At 44.4% G+C, this 25929-nt stretch overlaps 1 long non-coding RNA gene across 1 annotated transcript in view; it reads right to left on the reverse strand.

The window, feature by feature from the left end:
* Positions 1-592: 592 nt before the first annotated feature.
* The window catches only part of LOC309610153, a 46297-nt gene continuing 20960 nt past the window's right edge, over positions 593-25929 (reverse strand). The window contains exon 2 of the long non-coding RNA XR_014233736.1: positions 593-24505. This is a non-coding gene — a long non-coding RNA (uncharacterized lncRNA). The remainder of the gene's footprint in view (positions 24506-25929) is intronic.

Below are 25929 nucleotides of genomic sequence, written 5' to 3' on the forward strand. Positions count from 1 at the left end.
GCCAGGGATCGAACTCGTGTCCCCTGCATTGGCAGGTGGATTCTTAACCACTGTGCCACCAGGGAAGCCCCGAGTGCATTGTCTTCTATTGCTCTTCTTGGCTCTTGGAGAGGACAGAGAACATCCTTCCTACATTCTTTGATTGATGAGATACCTAATTTCTACACACAAGATCCCCTTCTTGTTCAGAAGGGAGTAACAGGGGGCTAGGTGTGGAAAACCCACTGTCAGGTTCTGTACGGAGATGACATCAGGCCAGGTCCACACAACACAGCCTCAGTGGGAGACCCAAACCAGCTGGAGAGACTGCTGGGAGCCACTGAGCCAGTACTTGGGGTTCTGTCTCTATTTCTAGGTGGAGAAATACACTTTCTCACGGACATGTCCTACCAATGAGAAAAGGGACCAACCATACTACACACAACCACTTGCCCCATGTGGTCTAATAAGCAGGACATGACGTAAACACTTAGTTCTATGACTTATAACCATGTCAACTAAATACTCAAGTGTAATTTTTAGAGTAATTGGAGTCTGGTGGGTTTGGGGCAGGTTTCCACACTCCCTGTTTCTGTTTTTGTTTTTTCTAAAAAAATAATCCTAGGCCAATCTTGGATCTTATGTACTTTGAAGGCCGATTAAGTGGAGCTTCTCCTTGACTGTTCAGAATGTTTCATTTAGCACTGATCTGTTGGAGACCCTGAAAGTCATCCTTGGGCCAAGGTTCAGAGGTTCCTTGAGGGCATTAGCAGGAACTTGGCATTCTCAGACCCACCACAAGGAGAAAGTGCTCCTGGAGACCCACCCTGGGGGTCTCCAGGAGCAGATCTTTCATGCTTGTGCAAACTTATAGAAGAGTTATTCCAACAGTTCCATCCACGACCCGGAAGACAAGTGTACAATTAATATCATGTTCCCCGCAAACCCAAGCTCCTGAGCATGGCTCTGGAATTTAGACCACCACCCATGAGGATCAAGCCAAAGCCCCCATCAACAAGCATTTCTGTGTTCCCTGGCAAATGTTTCACGTCTCATTACATTCTTCTCACAACCAGATCGGGTCTGTGAGATAAACAGCCAGTTGCACGGTGTGTGGTTATACTGCTTTATTTGAAAGTCTCTTTCAAACATGCCACCCAGTGGTACTACTGAGTCCTGGAGTGACTGGTGATACCCATTCCTAGGCTGTATATGAGCCAAGTTCAATAGCTTTCATGACTCTCCCCCGTGTTCAGGGGGCAGGGAGGCCCACCAGGCACTTGCTGCTATGAGCTAACCAACTGCAGAGCAATGCAAACACAGTTACAGACGAGGCTGCAAATCTGGAGCCCATGTCCTCTGTTCTGAGGGCGAACAATGTCTTCCTTAAGAGAGGTGCCGTCTCGGCCAAATATATTCAGTGGTCCGTTCCTCTCAGCCCTGTTCTAAGGAGATAATGGATAATGCTACTCCACCAGTTGTGTGAAGTGGGAGAGGGTCAAGAAAACATTTGCAGCTTAGAGCAACAGGCTGTGGGATGCATCCAGTCTTATGCAACCTTCAATCCCCGGGCGTAAGCTCCATGAGTAGAATTTGTCAGCAGTGGAGAATTTTTAATTATAAATTAATTTCTATGTCAGCTTGAGGTTGTGTGAATGAGTGACAGACAGGTAGAGAGGAAAAGAGGGAGAGAGAATGATGAAAGAGGGGAAGACAATGAGAAAGATGAATGAGGATGAATAACGGGAGGTAGAGATAAACGAAAAGCAATCTAACACAGAGAAGGGAGAGAAATGAAGCAGTGACTTCTGGTGATTGCGGAAATATATCACAAATACAATTGTGGAAAAGAAGGGATTAGGACAGCAACCAGGAACGTTGAGAGTATAGCTGTAGGTGGAAGAAGAAAGACGAATAACGGGGGAAGAAAAAGGAAAAGAACAGTTCAACAAATAGGTAGGAAAGGAGATGTGCATTTGGAATTTAAATGAATTACGTTGTCTCCCAAGTTTTTAACTTACAATGTGTCCTGCGATGACAGTCTAACTCCCAATTAAGATATGCTAATAAGGCTGACCATGCACCGTAGACTCACCCTGCCTGATAAGCAGCTTATTTTCCTTTTGGGTTGGGGGGGAAGGCAGTTATCTTCACTTTCCACACCTACATTTTTCATTGGTGTTTTTCCTCCAAAGGCACAAAGTGACCACATATTGTTCCACCTCAGATTTGTTTGGGTCTATTACACTTTCACCTCCGCTGAGCTGACCACTCACTGTTCCTACAGACTTCCTATTCCTCCATCTCCTTTCAGTTACCTTGATGAAAACTCGTATTCACATGAAACTTAGATACACATATATGTATAACTGAATCACTTGGCTGTACACCTGAAACTAACACAATATTGTTAGTCAGCTATACTCCAATATAATATAAAAAGTTAAAAAAATCATATTTCACTTGAATCTTTTTTCTTAATGGGAAAAAATTGGTTTATCCTGGTCGATTTATCTGTGGAGAAATAGAACTATTTTCCAGTATGTAAAGCATCTTAGGAGGCTGCGAAGATGTCTGAGAAGTGACACTGATAGAAAAGGAGCCATCATGGGACTTCCCTGGTGGCGCAGTGGTTAAGAATCCTCCTGCCAGTGCAGGGGACACGGGTTCGAGCCCTGGTCTGGGAAGATCCCACATGCCATGGAGCAACTAAGCCCATGTGCCACAACTACTGAGCCCACATGCCACAACTACTGAAGCCCGTGCACCTAGACCCCATGCTCCGCAACAGGAGAAGTCACTGCAATGAGAAGACCGTGCACCGCAATGAAGAGTAGCCCCCGCTCGCCGCAGCTAGAGAAAGCCCGCACGCAGCAAAGGAGACCCAACACAGCCATAAATAAATAAATAAATAAATAAATTTATTTAAAAAAAAAAAAGGAAAGGAGCTGTCATGTCACAGAGTCATCTTGCTGACCTGCAAATGATCGACAATGAATAGGCACTGAATCGTGGTAATTGAGTGAAAATCTGGATGGTCCTTCAAGGGATGTTAGAAAAAGGATCAGAAAATGGCAGGAAGACGTAACATACAAAGCAACCAATTACTGAGCGTTGGAGCCTTGTGAAAAGCACGATGCCTGTGTCATCACAGTTCACAGGGGTGGAACTCATCCTTTCCACGTGCAGATTTCTCCAGGGAGAGTCCCTGTTCCACGGTACTGCAGGAACTCAGGGTCCTTCCCGAAGGCTTCTGAGGTTCCCAGAAATTGCTTCTATCCTCCTGATGTCCTTGCCTAGCTTTTGCTTTGGGATTCTCCCAGATTTCTCCTGCTGGGCTCATTTCCACCTTTCTGCGGTGTGCCAACATTTCTGATCCACTCCTCCCCAAAATGTCATCGCAGATCCTCCCTTTATTTCTTTCCCAGGCTAACATGGACCTAAATGACGATGTAGGGAGTAACAATGGTTAAGATTAGGAGCTCTGCAGTCAGACATCGTGCGTTCACATTCCGTCTCTGACCCTTGCTAGTTGCATGGTCTTAAACTAGTGGCATAACCTTTCTGTACCTCGGTTTCTTTCTCTGTGAAATGAGGGCGATAATAATAGTTCCTTCCAGAGTTGCCTTGAGGATGAGTTAATAATATGTGGAGCCCTTAGAAGAGCAGCTGCCACACTGTAAGTCCTCAATAAATGTTAGTTATTATTAGTGACAGGTTGTAACCACGAAGAAACTTTACTGAAGACTTTAGGTTATAGGAAAATTACAGCTTTGGGAAGAGCAGTGTGAAACTGTGTATGAGATACCGCCGCTGCTAGAATCCATTGGCCACTCTCTCTCTCTTTTAAAAAATCGTATTAAAATATAGTTGATTTACAATGTTGTGTTAATTTCTGCTGTACAGCAAAGTGATTCAGTCATACATATGTATATTCTTTTTCACATTCTTTTCCATTATGGTTTATTACAGGATACCGAATACAGTTCCCTGTGCTACAGAGTAAGACCTTGCTGTTTATCTATTCTACATAGAATAGTTTGCACCTGTTAATCCCAAACTCCGACTCCATCCCTCCCCTCCCCTGTGGCAACCACGAGTCTGTTCTCTATGACTGTGAGTCTGCTTCTGTTTCATAGATAAGTTCATCTGTGTCATATTTTAGATTCCACATGTAAGTGACGTCATACGGTATTTGTCTTTCTCTTTCTGACTTACTTTGCTTAGTATGATCATCTCTAGGTTCATCATTGGCCACTCTCTGGATCCACAGGCTCTGACGGGTTGTTTTTCTTCTCAGCCCTCAGCCTGCACTGTCCTGCTGAAGTCACACTCTGCCTTAGTTTTTATGCTCCTCTCTCTCATCTCCCACTTCCCCCCACCATGCTGGACCACAGTCCTTAATCTCTGAGTCCCGAGGAAGCCAAGAATAGGTAAACAGCAGGACAGTCTCTGCTCTCAAGACAGACAAACCTTTCACTTTCACTATGTAGAAGCTTTGGGTCTTCATGGTCTTAATCACTTCACCCAGATTGGGGACTGAACCTTACATCTGCATAACCACAAGTCCCATTCAAGAATTTCCCAAGCAAAACAACAGTCTCTTCCCAAAGATGAATTCTCCTGGCATTCCTAGGATGGAGCTAGGGCTGCGGGGAGTGGGAGCCCCTCCAGAGGCTCAGGATTTGTCCACTAGCATTAAACATATTAAAAACATATCGCTTGACTAAGACAAACTTGTTTTGAGCCCATGAAGCATGTTTTGGTGTTGTTGAGGATCATGACCTAGAGGAAAAATCTGAGGTGCTTCCAGAAACGGTCTAGGAACTAGATGAGTGAAGAAATAAAAGTTGGTCACAATGACTCTGAGATCTATTCCTTGGAAATAACTGATGAAGATGGAAATGGAAGCCATATGCTTCCTTTCACTGCAAAACATACTGCCTTACATTCTAATCACCCTGGCTTGTATCTCCATCTCTCTGCAGAAGAGTTCTCTTGAAAACAGTCAATATTCTCCAAGTTGCTACGTCCAGTGGCCTTTTCTTCCCTTTTATTTCTTTTTCTTTTTTAAAATATTTATTTTGGCTGCACCGCGTCTTAGTTGCGGCACGTGGGATCTTCGTTGCGGCACGTGGGATCTTCGTTGCAGCATGTGGGGTCTTCGTTGCGACATGCGAACTTAGTTGCGGCATGAGGACTTCTTAGTTGTGGCATGCGGCCTCTTACTTGTGGCATGCACGCAGGATCTAGTTCCCTGATCAGGGATCGAACCCAGGCCCCCTGCATTGGGAGTGCGGAGTCTTACCCACTGGACCACCAGGGAAGTCCAGTGGCCTTTTCTTAATTCACGTGTTCCTTCTCAACCCTTTAGAAAATTTGACATGATTGAAATTCTGTTCTCTCCTGGCTCTCCTGGTCCTTCATCTCCTGATTTTCCTTGACCCTCTGGTTGCTCTTTCTCTAACATTTTTTGTGGCTTTATTGTCACACTCTTTTCCCCAAAATGTTATTATGGCCTAAGGCTTTATCCTTGACATTTTTCCCCCCCTTTCCTACACTTTCTCCTCTAGTAACCTTATTCATTGCTATAGTTTCAAATATAATTTCTCTGCAGATAAATCCCAAATTTCTGTCTTTAGCTTTGACACCTATCCTGACTGGACTCACCTTTTCAACTGCCTTCACACTTCTCTATTTAGATATTCAGCTGAAAACTTAAGCTCAAACTCAAAGTCTTCATCTTCAAAGACACTGGCATTTGTTAATGTCTATTTTTTTTAAAAATGATACCACTGTCCTACACTGATGCATATTTAAAACCTCTAAGTTAATTCTTTCCATTTTTTTTTTTTTACCATGATCCACTGTAAGAAATACATTTTACGTCATGACTGGTATATATACCCATGTGCACACATGCACACACACAGACACAAATGTAACAAAATTTCACAAAATAGTACTTACTATGTGTGGTGCATATTAATCTATTTTATTCTAATCTATTCCATTAAATAAAATCTGGTTGTAACCCATTAAATTGATTTTATGATCCACTATGGAGATATGAAAGGCAGCTTTAAAAATACTGCTTTTAAATAATTTTTGATTCATCTTCCTTTTTAAACTCCCAAATCTAATCAGTCATTAAGTAACATTTATTTTCAAAATGTCTTGCATACTCCGTCTCTTTTCCCTATTTTCTCTCTGACTTTTCCAAATGCCCTCTCCTGGGACAGCTGTGCTGGGTTCCTCCACTCAGGGTAATCCCCTCCCCGCCCCCCCTCCCGCCCCGCCGTCGCCAAGCAACTCTGTTTCTTTGTTTGCATCTCTCTTAAGTTACTTAAGTATCACACCCCATAACTTTTTGTTTTCTTATCTTGATTTATTTCTTTCTCCCTAGCCCTTCTCACTTGACAATATACAATGTATTTATATGTTTCTTTATTTTCCGCCTTTTTCGCTGGATTGTGAGGTTGAAGATCCGGTATCCCCAACGCTTAGAACTGAACTGTGCTTGGGACACAGACCACCAATAAAACAAGGCCAGAGGGAAGAATGAATGAAAGGATGACTCCTAGTGGCAACAGGGACCAAAGCTTCCTCCAGGGATGGAGAGAAGGAGGCTCCTGTAACCTCTTTTTATTTCATTATTATTATTTTTTAAACTACCTTGGATCTTCTGCCCACGGTGGTATGTGCTGGAATTGACATGACCAAGGGATTGACATGTGCTGATTGACTTAATGCCTGAATTCATTGTCCGGCACTGAGTCATTCACTGTGAATGACTCCAATCAAGGCCCACCCTCACAGCCAGGAGTTGGGTGTATTCAACCAAAACCCCTGAGTGTTTCACAGTAGGAATGGGGGGAGGGGTTGGAATGGATATTGTTGAGCCGATGTTGAGAGGCAACCAAAATGCCCACGACAAGAATTCAGAGGAGACCTATCAGAAACAGTTTCTTTCAAAATCGACTTTGCACTGCCACTTGCATGTGCTAAGCTGGCCACTCTACAAAGTCAGTGAAATGACACATCCCCCCACCCTGCCCTTCCCTTCTCCTTCCAGCTAAATCCTTTGGTCTAAAATATACCGCTCATCATTCTCCAAAATCCATAAAAATGATGCACTGTCACACAGTTGCTTTGAAAGGAATGAAAACACTGAAAGAATGAATCAATTGTTTAAAATGTGAACAAACTATGCACCAATAAAAATGAGAATGATGTAGAACACTTTCATCTATATTCAAAGACACCCTTGGGGAGAGAAGGGGAGGGGCATTCAGAGACTTCTAAAGCACGGCTGAATTGCTTAGGTTGCAGTTGCAAAGAACTTACCCCGGAGGAGATCATTTCTGTAACTTATAGGTGTTCTCCAGCAGGCCAGGATCATTTTCTGTAGAAGCCCCCTGAGACAGGAAGGGACTGTGGATTCAAATATTCTGAGATCTCCACATGCTAGATCTTCAGTACGCACTGTGTCTTCCCATATTTAAAAGAGGGACCCTCATCCCTTGCCCTCATCCCTTTTCTCACAGCCTGGAGCCACTCTTGGGAAGATGGGGCCAACTGTGGTGGCCAGTTTCAGGCTCCTTGGAAGCTCACAAGAGGCCTGTCAGTCAGTGAAGAGCGGGCAGCTCTAGTGGGGATGACGTTAGCACACATTCTGACACAATGATCCGAACTGTTCTGTGGCTTCTGTAACCCTTAGCAGGACCAGCCGGGAAGGGAAGGGCAAATTCAGTGAGCACCCCGGGCTCTGCAGAGACCTCATCCAGCCCTGCTAGGGGGGCTCGGGGATGCGGACACGGGGTGGGGCAGTGAGAGGCAGCCAGTGAGCCTGCGTTACAGAGAACCCCAGCTTCTTTTCTGTCCAAGTCAGCTTGGTCAGGATGTCCTTCTGCCAGCAAAAGTCCCCTTGCACACTGACCCACCCTCTTAGGCCACTGCCACCCTTTTACTTAATTTTTACCTTTGATGGTCATCTTAATCAGAATCAACTTGAATAAAAGTACAATGCAGGATCTGGAAGTAATAAGATGGTCGAGGGTGGTGTCCACTGCAGAGTAATCTGTGGGGTGGGAGACGTTTGTCCCCAAATATCTCCTTCAGTCTGAGAGTGTGAAAATCCAAGCTTCACGACTCTTTTGGATCAAAGTTCAAAGATTCCAACATCCTCTGGGAGGATTAACGCCTCAGCACATGGTTTGTTATCAACCATGAGTCCCTTAGCAGAGATTGGTTTTCTCAGATTATCTTATCTCTTCTGATACTAGAGCAGGATGAAGCTTTACATATAGTATTTCATTGGATTGTCCAGACTACCTTATGTGGCAGATCTTACTATACAGATAAGAAAATTGAGTCCTAAAGAGAATACAACTTTATTCCCTCATCCATCCGTCTCTCTGTCCATTCAGCCAGCGTTATTTATTAAATGCCTACAATGTAACAGATATTGTGCTAGAAGCCAGGATGAAGAGATGAGTATAGATAAGATAAGGCCTCTGACCCTGAGGAATTGCCAATTAAGCAGGAGAGAAACATAGTGAATTCACACTGGTAATCATACCTGGAGCTGTGTATGTAGCTAGCTAAAGGATGAACTGGGGTCATGATTCAGGTCTCAGAACTCCTAATATACTATTTTTTCATTGCATCAAACTATTGCTTTCATTGTAGCAACTGATTTCCTGATTGTGAAATATAGCTAATGTAAGAGATGTGGAATAGCTAATAAAAATGATTGCAGTTCACCTCTTGTGGAGGACTCTTTTGAACAGACTTAATGAGTCATATGAGATAAAAATAATAATCAGAACACTTTTCAAACTACCCTGCAAAATTGGCTCTGGTCTTTCTCATTCTTGATCACTCACTGATGCCTCCTCAATAGCAGTGAGTATCCACAGCCTCAAGAATCCTGGGGTAAGTTCTGTAGTTCATAACTTTGAAGTTATGAAGTTAAAATTCTTCCTTTTGCAGAGTAGCATTTCTCTCCCAGTCAAAATAATTCGCTTGGCTTTTGTTAATCTGCATGGCTGTCTAGCTTTATTAGAGGGGCAGGTAGAAGGAAGGCCTAAGATGTCACCTGTCCAGAGAACTGAAGAGCAGCTCGAAGCAGTGCCAGCAACAAACAGATGACAGTAATTCAGAGTCACTGGTGACAATACCATGAGAGTCAAGTGGGACCTCAGAGAGATCATCCAACCCAACACTTGCAATATAACATAGCTCAGGGTGGTGGAAGGAGTTGTCAAAACCACATAGCAGGTGAATGTCAGAGCCAAGACCAGGTTGAGCCCAAGTCTTCTAATGCTCAGTCTTTGATCCTGATGTTGCCATGGCAGGGAGAAAAGAACCGTGTTCACTTGGCCAAATACTTTGAGAAGAGACACGATTTGACAAAGAAGAATGAAGCTGTAGGAAACTAGGAATCAATTTTCACAGTTATAATTTATGGAAAGTCATTGAACCATGTATGTCAAGCTACCTGGGTCATAGAGCTGTAGTTCTGGTCTGTCCTTTTATATCCTAATGACCTTTTGCTGGTTAAAGCTTCTTAATCTTATTTATTTATTTTCTTTGGATGGAGTTGAGTTCTGAAGATGTGATAAAAGCTGTAGACCCTTTCCCCAGATATTTGTACATACATTCATAATTTTATAAACATTTTCAAGGGTTTCATGAGCTTCTTGAATCTCATTCATGGCACAAGTACACATTCAGATACCTTTAAAGAGATGCTCTGGGGCTTCCCTGGTGGCGCAGTGGTTGAGAATCTGCCTGCCCATGCAGGGGACATGGGTTCGAGCCCTGGTCCGGGAAGATCCCACATGTCATGGAGCAACTGAGCCCGTGCTCCACAACTACCGAGCCTGCGCTCTAGAGCCTGTGAGCCACAATTCTTGAAGCCCGTGGGCCTAGAGCCTGTGATCCACAACAAGAGATGTCCCTGCAATGAGAAGCCCGCTCACCGCAACTGAGAGTAGCCCCTGCTCGCCGCAACTAGAGAAAGCCCGTGCGCAGCAACAAAGGCCCAACGCAGCCAAAATAAATAAATAAATAAATAAATAAATTTATTAAAAAAAAATAAAGAGGTGCTCTGGCTCAGGGAAGCTGACAAGATGTGATTGTGACTCATCTCACTGTCTCCATGAGTTGCTTGAAGGTGGGCAAGAAGGAAGTCTGCCAGCAGACGGCCTCTAGACTCGAACTGCACACTATCCTATTGGTTCTATTTTCTGGAGCATCCCGACTGATACAGATTTCCCCCAAAGGGTATTGATGTTAAAGCTGTGGCAGAAAAAGTCTATGTCGTCCAGAGCACACCTTACTCCTGGCAATGGTAGTTGCGCATACCTCTGCCAAGGGGGCGGATAAAATCTGTGCTTTTGTTCCAATTGATCAGTCTTCCAGCTGCTCCTTGAGACTCATTGTTTTAGGGAAATCTGAGCAACGTCTGCATGTTCAAAAGCACTGGGATGGCCAAACAGACTAAGATCAGATTCTTAAAATCTAGTTTGTGGGAGCAAAGCATAGAGTGGTCACGCCAGTCAGTAAGATAGGGCTCTAGAACAGGATTAAATAAACTGACTGAATTACTTGTGGGTGCCCAGAGCTGCCATGCGGCTTCTTGCCTCTGTGCCTTTGCACATGCTTTTCCCTCTGCCAGAATATCCCTACTCACACTGTGTGCTAATCAGCGTTCTCCAGAGAGACAGAACCAGTAGAAACAAAATATATGTATATACTGAAATATATACATCTCTCTCTCTCTCTCTCACACACACACACACATATATTTATTTTTAAAACAGTTTCTTTTTTAAAAAATTTTATCGAAGTATAGTTGATTTATAATGTTGTGTTAATTACTGCTGTGCAGCAAAGTGACTCAGTTATACATATATATATATTCTTTTTCATATTCTTTTCCATTATGGTTTATCACAGGGTATTGAATATAGTTGCCTGTGCTATACAGTAGGACCTTGTTGTTTATCCATCCTATATATAATAGTTTGTTTATTTATTTACTTTAAGGACTTGGCTCCTCTGGTTATGGAAGGAGATGGGCATGCCCTAAATCTGCAGGGGGAAGAGCCAATGCTGCCGTTCAAGTTCAAAGGCCATCTGCTGGTAGGAATTCCCTCTTGTTCAGGGAAGGTCAATCTTTTGTTCTATTCAGGTCTTCAATTCATTGGATGAGACCTACGGACATTTTGGAGGGCAATCTGGTTTACTCAAAGTCCACTGATTTAAATGTTAATCTCATCCAAAACATCCTCACAGAAACATCCAGAATAACGTTTGACCACACATCTGGGCACCAAGGCCCCGCCAAGTTGACACATAACCATCACACATCGTTTGCCTGGGTTCTTCTCCTAATTCCTTAAGGTCTACCCTAAACATCTTACTCCCTCTCTATTTTGCTACTGAACCCAGCATATTCTTATGTTCGAATCCGTGTTCCCCAGTATTGAAATGATTTGATCACGTGGTTGTGAACTCTGCTAGACACTGAGGTTTCTGAGGGCAGGCACTGTGGGGTCTATTGGAGGTGATATTACAAGATGACATGCTGGGCCCTACCCAATGCCTAGCACAGGGAGTTGCTCAGTGTAGTTTGTGGAATAATGTGATAAATTAATGGAAGGACTCAGAAGCTAGAAATCTCCAAATTATGACTTTTTTTTTTTTCCTGAGTATTTGTTGCATCAGAGATGCAACAGAGCTTGGTCACCTTGTCCCAGCAATGCAGGTACACACACACCCATATTCATTTTGTCAGACCCCGGAAAGATTTGGAGAGGTCGTTAGAGATGCAATTCAATGCTTAGCTCTTCCTGCCCTTCTCAGGGCAGAATGAAGCAGAGGGAAGAACAGGGTTTATAGCTTCGGGTAGATTTGCCTTTGACTCACATGGCAGTCCCTTGCTAATCGCCTGGACTTGGGCATGATTTGTATATTCTCAAAGCCTTCTTAAATTAATCATATGAGAACAACAATAATGATACCTACAACATAGTGTTAGAAAAATCAAGTGCCTAGCATAGAGTAGTTCCTTAGTAAATGTTGATCCTCTTTGTCTCTTATTTATGTTTGAATTAATTTCTAGTACATGTGCATTAACTATTGAAACTAACTAAGAACACGTTGATGAATTCTTAAGATAGTCTTCATGTCTCTTGATGCTCTAGGCTTCCTTTTTGTCTTCTTTCACTTTTTGACTGAAAGGGAGAATGTAGATTGTATAGGGGATGGTCCCATATGAAAGAACACAGGAGAGGGCTTGTGTGTGCACCATATTGTTTTTCACTGCAGCTGGTAATTTCTGATCTTTCCTGGGACACAGGCACTTTTGAGGATCTTCATAAAGCTAAGGACTCTTTCCCCCAGAAAAATGCATGTACATTTTACACTTTGCATATTATCTCAGGGAGTTCATGAATCTCATATATTCCAGATTAAGAACGCTGGGTCAAAATATCCTCACCTGCTGTCTGTCTGTCTTCTGTCCCTTGTCTTGCATTCTCTCTTCCTCTCTCTTTTTCTATCTATATTTTCATGTACTTAACTAATGTATTTAGGATTAGGATAAGGATTATGGATGGATAAATGGGTGAATGGATTAGAAAAGTAGAGGGCAAGAAAGCACTATGGAGTTAGAATGGTTCCTTCTTTTTTCCTGGAAAGCTCACTAATATGTCACCTTGGACGTACCTTGCTGATCTGTTATAAGGCAGAATGTTATAATGGTTAAACTCTGGAGCTAGACTGCTGGGTTCAAATCCTGGCTGTGTGTGAATTTGGGCAATTAATTGCCTCTCAGTTTCCCTGTTTTTAATGTGATAACACCACCATATTGAATTGTTGTTAAGAATTAAATAAGCTAAGACATATATGGATTTTAGGATAAAATACTTTAGCAAGTGCTCAGTAACAGCTACTACTATCATTAATTTTGATCATTTAAAATCGCCAATAATATAATTACTTATTCACAAAGCATGACATACTACAAATAATAAATTCAACATTACTAAGAGGAAAACTGCAACTAGAAATCCTCTTTTGAAAAAAAGAACTTGCCTACCCCTAAGGTGACTTACTCTTAAATAGAAATTGTAGGTTAACAGGGTAGCTAGGAAGCCATCCTGGATTTTTTCTTGAGACCCAGTGAGAAGAGGGAGCCATTGTCCAGAAGATGTTTTTTTTGTTTTTTAGTTGTTTTTGTTTTTTTTTCCCATACTACCAAGGCCTTGTTAGGAGAGGAACCCAAGCCTACTTCTAGACATGACTAGGAGGGTTTATGTCCTTTTGTCTTTTACTTAGGAAGGGTCTCTAGACTGGTAATTACACCTATATCAAGGCAAAAGGTATACCATGCTGTCAAATTATGAAGCTGATAATTTCCCATGAGATGTTGCTTAAAAGAAAAAAATATGAAAAAAGAAATGTAAATGTGTGGTCACCACTGTTAACACTTCACATTTTTAAGGTAAAAGACTGTCTAAAATGGAATCTATTTTCCCTAATTTATAGGACTTGTTTACATGTGGCCTTTCATTCTTCTCTTGCAATGTGTTTCTTGCTGCTTTTTATTTTTATTTTTTTTAAACTATGTGTCTCAACCCCAGAGGATTTTTTTTAAATTAATTAATTAATTAATATATTTTTTGGCTGCGTTGGGTCTTTGTTGCTGCCCATGGGCTTTCTCTAGTTGCGACGAGCTGGGGCTACTCTTCGCTGCGGTGCGCGGGCTTCTCATTGCGGTGGCTTCTCTTGTTGTGGAGCATGGGCTCTAGGGCACATGGGCTTCAGCAGTTGTGGCACACGGGCTCAGTAGTTGTGGCTCATGGGCTCTAGAGTGCAGGCTCAGTAGTTGTGGCGCATGGGCTTCGTTGCTCTGTGGCATGTGGGATCTTCCCGGATCGGGGCTCGAACCCATGTCCCCTGCATTGGCAGACGGATTCTTTAACCACTGCGCCACCAGGGAAGTCTCTCTCATTGCTTTTTAAATGGAAAATATTAACTCTTGCAAAACTGCAGCAGAATTGTCCAGTTACTGCAGTGTTAGCAGGAGGGGAAGAACCATTGGCGCCAGGCCAGCTCTTGACACCCCACCTGTGCTACCGGAAGGGGAAGGTGCAGCTGAGTCTGCGTCCAGGAGATGGCACTGCCTTCAGAACATGGAAAGGAGGAGTGGTCCGGCTGGGGAGGCTGGGAGGGGTCCCTGGGAGAGAGCAGCGGGGAGGGAGATGGGGGGAGGGAGGAGTGAGCAGTGGCCAAGGCCTTGTTCTAATGGTTCCAGAGGTACAAATTGTCAATTTCAAAGGCAATGTAATTGAATTCTAATTGTTTTGAGGTGGGAACAAAATCTAAGGACGTTCAGATAGATCTGGGGATGCCTGGAAACCCAATGGCAGGGTCTCCTAGTAGCCTACTTGCATGAGAATTGAGGCTCCTCCTGGGACAAACTCTTCCCAAGGGAAGAAGGAGCTTTGAGAAGCAGGACCAGTTTGGTCCTGGATCACTATATGCTAACTGTACGAACGGCCTGGAAGTGGCTCCTGAGTCATGAACACAAGTCTGCATTTTGGGACTTCCCTTGTGGTCCAGTGCTTAAGAATCCACCTTCCAACTCAGGGGATGCGGGTTCGACCCCTGGTTGGGGAACTAAGACCGCACACGCCATAGGGCAACTAAGTCCGCGTGCCACAACTTCCGAGCATGAGGGCCACAACTAGAGAGCCCGCATACCACAACTGCTGAGCTCTGGCACCACAACTGGGGAGAAGCCTGTGTGCTGCACGCCGCAGCAGAGGATCCTGCCATGCTACAAGGAAGATCCTGGAACAACTAAGATCCTGTAGCAACGAAGACCTGACGCAGCCAAAAATAAAATAAAATTAAAAAATATATTTTAAAAAGTGCTCATAACTTAATAAGAACAATATTCCTAACAAAACAAAACAAAAGAAAAAAATACCAAGTCTGCATCTTGTGAGGCGTAGAGAGAGGAATTTGTAAATGCCCCCCGGAAGAAATGTTTCATTAAAATCCCAGGAGGCATTGTGTGAGGTACAAGTCACACAACCTTGGGGCTCTCCTGGCAGAAGCTAACGCTGGGGTGATGGGGACATTGCTACCAACAGCTGTAATCGCCGTGTACCCAGGACTTATTTTCTGCCTGACTCTTGCCAAGGGCTTTATAATCTTGTCTCATTTAGGTTTCAAAATAAATCTAGAAGGTAGATTCTACTTCTGGTCTTATTTTACAGAAGAGGAAACTGAGGTGGACTGAACTTGTGGGCAGAGCTAGGGAGTTGCAGGCTGGGTTTGCACCACGTGGGCCTGACCCCAGGGCACATGGCGACTACGGTCCTTGTCCTGGGTGCCTGTTTGAACCTGTGCCAACAACAGGACTTGCCCACAGTGTGTGCCCTGAGGAGATGAGATTGTGCGGGAGGGCTCAAGGCAGTTCTGACTGGCATTGTCTTGAGGTCAACATGGTGCTGTTGAACTTGAACCAGGCTTTGAAGACTTGGGTTTGGGAAAGGAATTGAGCTTTTCAGGCAGGGACCTGGAAGGAAGAAAAAAGTGAAGGCAGGTGCAGGTAAGGTGTGATCAGGGGCAGTGAGAGGCCTGTCTGACTGGGTGGAGGGGTCGGTAGCCTGAGGCCCATGCAGGAAGGGTGACCTGGAGCTGGCAGCCTTGAATGACAAGGATTGATGGTGGCACGTGTGGGCACAAAGAACGCAGTGAAGGGAGGGTGAGGTGGGCTTCACATCCCTAGGACCCCAGAGACCTTGGGCTGTCTTCCACACGGGCTGCCTCGTCAAGCTCTGAGTTCTTGGTGCTGACCAGAAGGCATGGATCGTTTATGGGCCTCTGTCAACCCAGCATGAAGTCGGCATCAGAAGTGAAATACTTTTTTTTTTCTGAAGAATGTTGCAGAGAAAATAACTTTATTGTCAGTTCGCAATTATCTGTGAGGAAATAAGGTTAATTGAAATCTACAGATTTCAGTAGCTAATAGCTTTACCTTCTTTTGCAAACCATCCTTCATCACACCTTCCAGAAAATAGCACAATTGACGAATCAGATTTTTGCATCTTCTCTTTCATGTCCTCCACCTGAAGTGCTAATAAGCAGGGAAATGGCCCAAATGTGGAGAGCAGGAAGGAGAGAAAGGAAAAGCAGGGGTCTGGAGAACAGTCCACCTAGATGTGAAACTCCTAAGGAACCCAGAATGAGCGTTTGGATGCGTTTGTGCCGACGCTGTTGTGACTGGAATGCATTTGTGCATCCCATCAGGGCTGCTGGCTTGGTGGGGACCAGGAGATGGGATGGGAGGTAGAAATCTGGGACATAATAGCGGCAGACGTCATTGAAGTTCAGAGTTCAAGGGCACCCCACAAAGTCGACGTGTCCTGAGAAGCTTGACTAAACACCTTGTCGGGGAGGCTTACATGGGGAACATGGGAACAAAACTGGGGTGAGCTGAACTGAGGACCAGCTAGTGGGGTGGAGGCATTCAGCAGACAGCTCCATGACCCTCATCATCACTCTCCTCTTCTGTTCCCCTGGAGAGTGGCTTCTGGTGGGAAATATTTATATAATATCTGAGTTAGCAGTGATGTCATCCGTGCCTGTGTATCCTAGAACATCTTGTGACTTAGATGGAAATTCTTTATCATCTCCATTTCTGCTAAGTAGGGTCTGTTCCTGATGTGAGGATACAGGGCCTTGGGAAGAACATTTATATGTGAGAGAAGAGGGCCTGATGTGTAATCTCAAGAGTGCCCCTTATTTCTTTTATAGGGAGAGGAAATGAATTTGGGGTAAATAAGGAGGCTGTAAGTGGGGGTGATGGGGCTGGAGAGAGGGAGGTATAGTGTTTTTTACCTTTCTTGATGGTAGGAGAACACAGAGCTTACCCCAGGCCCTGGGCAGATGCTCCGGGGTGGGAAGAATCGTCTGTAGCCAGGGCATGTGGAGAAAGAGGACCAGCCTCTGGCAGGAGAAGAGAGGCAGGAGCAGGCTGGGCTCTGTGTGCTTCGGCCTCTGCTCAGACCCTGGTTTGCTGTTCTGACAGAGCCGTACAGAAGATTCTGCTACCGTTCCTTTTCCTCTTGCAGTGTATGGCCCATTCCTCCACGGCCTAGGACTTCTCACCCCTGACAGCTGCCATTCTGGCTTCTTGCAGCCCAAGAACCCATGAGCAATGCCTTGGCCATTGCAGCTTCATGTCACACTGCGCACAAACCTAGAGCCCCGTCTTCAAGGAAATCCGGATCCTGATGGGGCTTTCTGTGGGCTGGGTGCCTGGGGCTACATATCACAGCGCAGCAAAGCCTCAGAGAAGAGAATCCCTGAGGACAAATACCCACCAAGCCTTGTCCCACACTCTCGGTAACATCCCATCTTCTTCTTATGGGATATGGGTGACTCTGTTGGTGGTGGAAAGATGGAGTTGGGCGGGAAATCTGAATGCTGTTTTGACATGGAGAGGGGATCCTTATATGAATTTTGGGAACATTTACTCCCTTGAGATCTCTTCAGCTATGTTGCTTAGTCTTGTGGTGAAGGAACACCCCTTCCCCCCTCTGGGATTCTGGAAGCAGATGTTAACTCTGACCGTGACTCTGGTGACCCCAGGGAGACTCAGCTCCTGAGGTGCTGGGTGGGAAGTCCCAGTTTTGGTGCCATGTTCCTGGAAAAGCTGGACTTCAAGATGGAATGGCTTATTTACCAGGTTGTCAGGAGCCTTAATTTTTGTTTTTGGCTCCATGAAGGATTAGGTGTGTCATTTGGCCACCAATGATGCAGCCTTGGAAAAGTCACGCCACCATCCTGACTTCAGTTTCTTTATCTGAGAAATGAGGGGGTTACGTAGATAATGTCAAAGGCGATTATTCACGTCAACTAGGCTTTTATTCTAAATCTCTGGACAAACAACTTACATCTCTGACTCTTTCTTTATCCACAAATGGGGATCATAATACCCACCTCTACCTTCTAATCTGTGTGAAAACACTTAGACCTCTGTGGAGGAAAAGCATTATACAATCCAGAGTAGAATTATTATTATATTTTATTTGTTCTTTCCTAGTCATTCCTCATGGCTATGCTCTACAATTAGGCCCTGGGGTGAGTTATGTGACTAAACAGTCACACTGGGCAAGCTTATCGGGGGATGGAGCATTCTGATTGTGTTGGTGGAAAAGTCTTTTATTCAGTCATTTTAGAGTGGAACTTGCTATCTATGTTGTATCCAAATGGAATACATCCCTAGCCCTAGAATATAAGCTTGCGGTTAATTTAGACTTTGTTTTCTTGCCCTTGAAGTTCTGTGGCTGTTGCTTTGCCTGGTTCTGAGCCTGAGGAAGCACAGCACCAGTCCTCTTTGGCTCCCAGCAAGACCCTGCTAGTGCCCCAAACTCTGATGGTACCTGGGGTTTCGAGTATAACCAGGGTCCCCATGCCTGGAAAATCTTTACAGACCAAGGCACGTACATAAAGGCTCACCACACCTAGCTAAACAAACACACGCTGGCTTATAATTGCTTTTGTATTTTCCCTTTGTAGCCACCAGAGGCCTCCCAAATTGTGGTCGATTTTAATGTCAGTGGAAATCTACTGGGAATTAACCAAAAAAAAAAATATTTTTTTAAATTGAATAGAATGCCTATGAAAGTTCAAAGTCTGTTACCTTGTTCATTCAACATTGCTATTCATGCAAAATGTCATGCAAATCAGTCCTTATTTACTGAGTACTTTGCTTCAGTAACCCCCCCAAAAAAATGCTAAGAAAAAAAATCGCTTATGTTTAGCCATCTATTTTTCCAAAAATAGGACAGCAATTCAAGTAGTACCACATGATACGACTGACGGTATCAGTGCAGGAGAAGAGCGCCGTCTTGGTGGCTGGTGCTCTAGGGCTGGGCATTTGAGCATCACCAGAGGCTGGGCAGTGCATCCCGAGGAGAAGTTCTGGAATGCCAGGGCCATCAGCAATGTAGATGCTACACGGGGCATGGAATGATGAACGCATCCTTTGTGTGATTAATCATGGCAGCTGTGCCTTCCAACAGGCGAACTCAGAGATCCTTTGGGAACCTAACTTCACCTCTGTGGTGCTCAGTTTCTTCTTCTCTAAAAATGAGAGGCTTGGGCTATGTGATCTCCAAGTCCTTAAGAAGCTATGATTGGGGCTTCCCTGGTGGCACAGTGGTTAAGAATCTGCCTGCCTATGCAGGGGACATGGGTTCGAGCCCTGGTCAGGGAAGATCCCACATGCCGCGGAGCAACTAAGCCCGTGAGCCACAACTACTGAGCTTGCATGCCTGGAGTCCGTGCTCTGCAACAAGAGAAGCCACCGCAATGAGAAGCCCGGGCACCACAACGAAGAGTAGCCCCCGCTCGCCGCAACTAGAGAAAGCCCGCGTGCAGCAACAAAGATCCAATGCAGCCAAAAATAAATAAATAAAATAAGTAAATTTATTAAAAAAAAAAAAAAACTATGATTGTTTTCTAAGACATTTAGGACCATTTGTTGTGCATCTGTCATGTGCAATTACAACAAAAGTTGGTTTGCAAATGTTTTCTTACTTAACTCTCGAGACCACCCTTTGAAGTAGGAATAGCCAGCTCCATTTTACAGATGGTGAAACTAAGCTCAAAGAAGTGAAGTCCGTCACCAATGAGGGTTGGTGAGGGACTTCACTTACAGCACAGACAAAGCCAAATTTGCACTCAGATCAGTTTGATTCCAAAACTTCTCACTGCCTTATCCTACCTTGCATGCATTCTCAAACTGAGAGAATAAACTCAATTAACCTATATAATTTACATAGGGTTAATATAGGTAACTATGTAAATGGGGTGTACCATTCCTTGCTGGTTACTGTACCGGTTAAGAATTGCGCTTGTGGTAAGCAACAGACCAGACAACTAATGGCTTAAATACACATGACTTTATTCCCTCTCATAAGTAAGGAGATGGGTTGCCTAGGGCAGGTGTGTTGGCTCTGGAGTCACCAGAAACCTCAGTGCCTCTGTCTTTCTGCTTTACCATCTCCTAGGATGTTGTTTCTATCCTTAAGTTTGACTCATGGTGCAAGGTGGCAGATGGAGATCCAACCATCACACCTGGATTCCAGTCTGGAAGAAGGAGGAAAGCAAAAGAATTCAGAGGGCGGGTCTCTAAGTTGACTTAGCTCCACTTCAGCAACACTTCAAAATGTCAACACAGTGCTCCTGCTTACATCTCATTGGCCACACTTTAATGACATGGCTACACATAGGGGTGAAAGTGTAAAGCTAACCAATGCAATCTTGATTCTGGTTGCCTAACTGCCCAGTTAAACCCTAGGGTTTAATGTTGTTAAGGAAGAAAGGGAAAATTGGTACTGGGAAGCAAATAGCTGTTGTTGCCATAGTTATCAGCCCCACAGTGACACCCAGCTCTTTTCTGCTGTTGGAGCCCTGATTTCATTCAGGTTTCTGCCTTTCCCCAGCCTCTCAGGTAATCCTGAATAGGTGGAGTCAGTCACGGTGGTAACCACTCCCCTTGCCTGTGATTGTTTGGAATTAGATATATGACTAGTTCTGGACAATGAGATAAGAAAGGGCTTCTGGAAAAGGTTTCTTTGCTCTTAAAAATTTGGTGTTTGGGAAGAGACTGCTTTTCTACTAGATGTTGTAATGTCTGGCAATGACATCTGGAATGTGGCAGCCATCTTTGTAACGATCTGGGGAACCTACTTCTGAGGATGAAGCTGCACCTGAAGATGGCAAAGGGGAGAGATGGAAAAAATCTGGGTTCTTGAGGATGAACTGACCAACTTTGGAGCTGGCCTACTTCTGGACTTCTTATGAAATACATTGCACATTGTTTAAGCCAGTCAAATCAGGGTATTTTCTTATTTGCAACCAGTGGTGTCCTGACATATATGCAGGAGAAAGAAAGAGATCCATTCCTTTATGCCAGCAGGCTGGCAAGCGAGACACCAATCTAGGCCCATCTTTGACTAAACCCCTGTATTGCTCTATTTCTTATAAGAGGTACTTTGTTTTGATTCCCACAGAGAGGATACCTTTACGCAGAGTATTTAATAGGCTCAGGTAGGAATGTTTTAGAGTTACAAGGGAGCTTATCCCCCTTGCTCGAGGCTCAGAGAGAATCAGTGATTTCTCCAGGGGAAAATTTACTTAGTTAGGGGTGGAGCTGGGACTGGGGGTCAGGCCTTCGGAACGCCTCCCAGTTCAGTGCTCTTCTCACTACATTGCTGCCCCTCTCCTTTGTTTCCAGTGCAACCACTGCTGCAAGGTCTAAAATGTCGTGCGTTTGTCTTGGTCATGGTTAGAACTTTCCCAAAGAGATGCCCTCCCCTCCATGCCCCCAGCCTTGCCTTTCTGCCTCTTCCACATGACCCCTCTTGGTTCCAGGCTCCCAGGCTGGTCATGCTGGGAAAGATGACTTACAAGTGTAGGCAGGAAGTGGCTTTCAGCCTCAGCTGTTGCCAACCACATCGGCCATGGCTGTCACTCTTCCTTTCTAACTGCTCTTGCCAAAGCGTGCTGGAAATCCTTAAGATGGCCTCCTTCCCTTGAAATCAAATCCCAAAGGGTTTTGTGCACTCAAGCCCCATCTGCTCTTCCTTCCAGACCATGTCATGTCACAATTATCCCCAATCATGTCTCATTTGGCCAGCCAGGATGCACCGGGCTGGGAAAAATTCCCTTAGTGAGAGTCAGAAGTGTGTGTGCAGCTGTCCAGAGCTGAGGGGTGGCGGGCAGGGGGAGACGCTCTGGGACCTGAGTGACAGGCTCGGTCATGGTCTGTGGATGTCCTCCAAGAGAGACAGGCATGGCAGTCATGGCTGTGGAGTCTCACCAACCCCAGCTCAGCTGCCTACTGGCTGTAAGACCCTGCAGGCTGTTTAAATTCCCGGTGCCTCTGTTTCCTCACCTGTCAGTTCAGTATAATAAGATTGATAGTTATCTTGTAGAGCTTTAGTAAACACCAGATGATACAGTATATATAAAGTACTTAGCAGACACTCAATAAACAATTTTTAAAAGTATCTAGAAGGCACTCCTTATACTATTAATCAAAAAATAAACTTTTGTCGTGGAGTTACAATAGCATTAAGGCTTCAACTTGCGTCTTGTTTTTTTCTGAGTTGATGATCTTTGCTCCTCTGACTTGATACTTACCGGTTCCCTGGGATCCAGGGAAGAGGTTAAGTGTCGCTCCTTCCCAATCACAGATTCTTAGAGTTGAAGGGACCTTGGAGCTGTGTGTCCTGACCTGCTTGGTCCAGGCCTCTTACACAGTCTTGCTGAGCAAACTGGATCAATTCAACAGGTGGAGCTTGAGTTACTCTTACCCCAGGAGTTATCGTCATCCTGCCAGAAGAAAATACCTCCCAAGGGACTACTGAGGCACCAGAAAGAACAGTGACTTGTTATGGGCTTATGGTGGAAGTCAGTGTGGCTCTAACTTGTCCTGTCTCTGCCTGTCTAGGTTACTCTGATCCTTCTTCCATTGGGGTTGTCCCCTTTCCTCTGAGGTCCCCTGGATCTCATCTGACTTTTCAAAGGGTAGACAATCCTTCCCAAAAGGCATCCCCGGGTATTATCTTAACCACCCTTAGCAAAAGATGGAATCAAACGGATGAACTGGGGTGAATCACAGAAATGGTATCACCTTTGTTCTGGCTACCTTTGCTCTGACCCTTCATATCCTGATAGGATGACTTAGCATGTCATATTACCTTTGACGTTTACCATCTTCCCTGGAAGTGGAGTGAGGGGAATTGTAGACCCTGAGTTCTCTCATGAGACTCTTAGGTTTGAGTAACAGCGACCTCATAAGAGCTGATAAATTTGGTTAATTCTATCAGTGTCCTCAGTTTCATTGCAGTGGTCCTATTAACTTCCTGTTCAAACACAGCCGTATCGTTCACCTCTTGCTATTATACTTTCTTATCTGTACTGTGGAGAGGACGATGGCTACATTAGCACCAGCATTCTCAGATAAACTGCACCATAATTCAGGGAATGCCTTTTATGTCTTCTAACCGAAAACAGGCTAAGGAAAGAGTAAATGAAAAAAAAAAAAGTTAAACAGAATCTTAAGGGGGACATTTGCTATTTCACAATTTGCCTAGTGGGAGGATATTTTATGATGGTGTCAGGCAGTCCTCCTATCTTGGGGACACTTGAAAAATCTTCATGAGGCACTTGTTCTAAAAACTGGCCTGAATGTATGGGACAAAGGTTGCTGAGGCAGATTTTCACTGCAGTGTCAAGAGGCCAGCCCCGGAAGACTTCTAGAAGTCTTGGCCATCTGGTCTTAAATACCAGAGCACATGCTGGGAATTGGTGAAGGACGGGTGTCCTTAGGAGCAGGGCTCAAGGAGGCTCTCGTGACACAAGTGGTTGTCTCCAGTTTGCCCTGAGGAATGTTCAGATGGGGGCTCTCGATTGCACTGATGTTATCTCATCTCTGTGAGAACCGTCTTGTGCTGAGCTCCACACTTTCGTTTAGAGGCAGTAGATGGCCCCCTCGTCAACGCAGAGGACCAGGCTGCTTGAAGGCTGTTTCCTCCAGCCTCTGTTCCTTTGTTCTTTGTCTCGTTTTCCCCCTAACGTGTGCTCATCAACGTAGGTCCTTCCTTTTATCTTGATTGTCTCTTTAATTCTCTAATTTTCAGCATTTCCTGGCCTCTTCCTCTCCGTCCTTATCCTCCAACCTGCTTTCACCTCCCTCACGCTTCCTTTCTTCTCTGTATCCCACCCACCAGTTTATTCTTTATTCTCTCTCCCTTGTTATCATCCTACTTCCTTCATTCTGTCGTCTTTTTTCTTCTCCACAAAGCTTTCTTGGAACACAGTTTAAGACAGATGTTAGCGCTCTGATAAAAACAAGAACTTGACACAGAAATATTTTACTGAGGAACCCTCTCTCCATCCATCCAGCTTTGGGCCCTGCGGGGGCTCTCACACCCCTGGTCCCATGTCACCATTCACCCAGCGTATATTTAACGTGCTAGATGACTCCAGAATAAGATTGGTTTTCTTAAGATCAGCTTGTTAATTCTTGGAGTGGGCCGATGGAAGTAGGTGCCCAGAGCGTGGAACCCGCAGCACACTGAGACCCTAGGGAAAGCCTCTGTCCCGGGCTGATTCCTTTCCAGCTCATCCCTAGAGTAGGGGGATCGCCATGGGTAGCCACATCGAGAATTCCCTTTTGTATGTGAAACCAGAGAGCAATGCATTTTGATCAGGTATCCCAACGAACGATTCAGCATTTCTTCCCAACAAACACTTCTGGGCCTGTGCTAGGAAATCCAGGTATCAGGGACACCAAATTAAAGGAGCGTACCTACCACCCTTGAGGAATGGACAGTCCAGCGATAGGTCCTTCCTCAATCTTGAGTTTAATGTGACATCTGCTGGGGTGGTTCACGGGGCCTGGAGAGTGAACTCACGTTTGCTGGAATTTTCCAATGCATAGTTTACCCACGTTAAGTACAAATGTATTTTCCTAACAAGAACTTGTGTAGAATATGCTATCAGGCACCTTATGTATTTTCTGGAGATTATCATCCCTGCATGATTTTTGTTTGTAAGTAGGTCCACAGCCTTTTTTTTTTTTTTTTTTTTGTTCCAGAATTATTTCCAGAGTTGTGAATAGGTTTAAAAATCACTTGTTTGGAAAGCTACATTTAGTTCACAAAAATGTCACTGAGCTTTGCAATGGTCACCAGAGCCACTTTTATCCACAAAGTCACCTTGCTTAGAAACTGGTCCAACTTTAGGAAATTAAAAATTCACTTGCTTTGCAGGAGAAAACTTTTGGACATGATAAATAGATTTATTATCTTGAGTGTGGTGATGGCTCATGGATGTCTATATATGCCCAAACCTATCAGATTGTACACCTTAAATACAGGCAGTTTATTGTATGTCAATTATATCTCAATAAAGTTGTTAAAAAAAAACTCTCTGGGCCCCAAATATGTCCCTTTCCTCTGCCTAAAATTCATCATTTTGTTTTCTTTCACTGTCTTTGACTTCTTCCATCAGACAGTCATTTGGTTCTATCAGATTTTATGAAGTAAATGCTACTAGGAAAGTAAAAGTACAGCCAACAGATTCTCAAACTCTTGTATCAATTAAATCAATTTACTGACTTTTTAGCAACTGGGGTTCAGAGCTAAAAGAAGACAGAACTGGAGTTCAGATGAGGCAGGGAAAGAGGGAAAAATGATTTTGGAGCCTGGGGAATTTTAGAAGATGAGAAGACAGGGTAAAGTGACTTGGTGACTAATCAGTTTCTAGGGAGGGGTCCCAGGAGATGAAAGTGTTAATTTGTGTCAAGGGTCAACCCTGTTATTGATCAAGACAGGTCCTCTCAGTCTTTTCTTTAGGATCAAGGGTGGATCTGCTGGAGGCTTTGAAGTCAGGCAAACATGGATGTGACCACGGTTCCCCCACTGATGAGATAGATGACCTTTGGCAAGTTTTTCAACTGACCTTAACTTCATTTTCCTAGTGTGTCAAAGGGTATAAGAATGTTTATCTCAGAGGGGTGTTGTGAGGCCCAAATGAGATTATTTAAATGGAGAGCTTTACCGAGTGCCCTGCACAGGGTAGGGCCTCCTTTCCTCACTTTAGGAACAATTTTACCATAGATCTTTTGAAGCTTCATCAAACCCATTTAAAAATAGGTATAGGGACTTCCCTGGTGGTGCAGTGGTTAAGAATCCACCTGCCAATGCAGGGAACACAGGTTCGATCCCTGGTCCTGGAAGATCCCACATGCCGCGAAGCAACGAAGCCCGTGCACCACAACTACTGAGCCTGTGCTCTAGAGCCCGCGAGCCACAACTACTGAAGCCCGTGCACCTGAGAGTC

This window comes from Balaenoptera borealis (genome assembly GCF_965194805.1).
Source record: "Balaenoptera borealis genome assembly, chromosome: 13".
NCBI classification, from domain to species: Eukaryota; Metazoa; Chordata; class Mammalia; order Artiodactyla; family Balaenopteridae; genus Balaenoptera; species Balaenoptera borealis.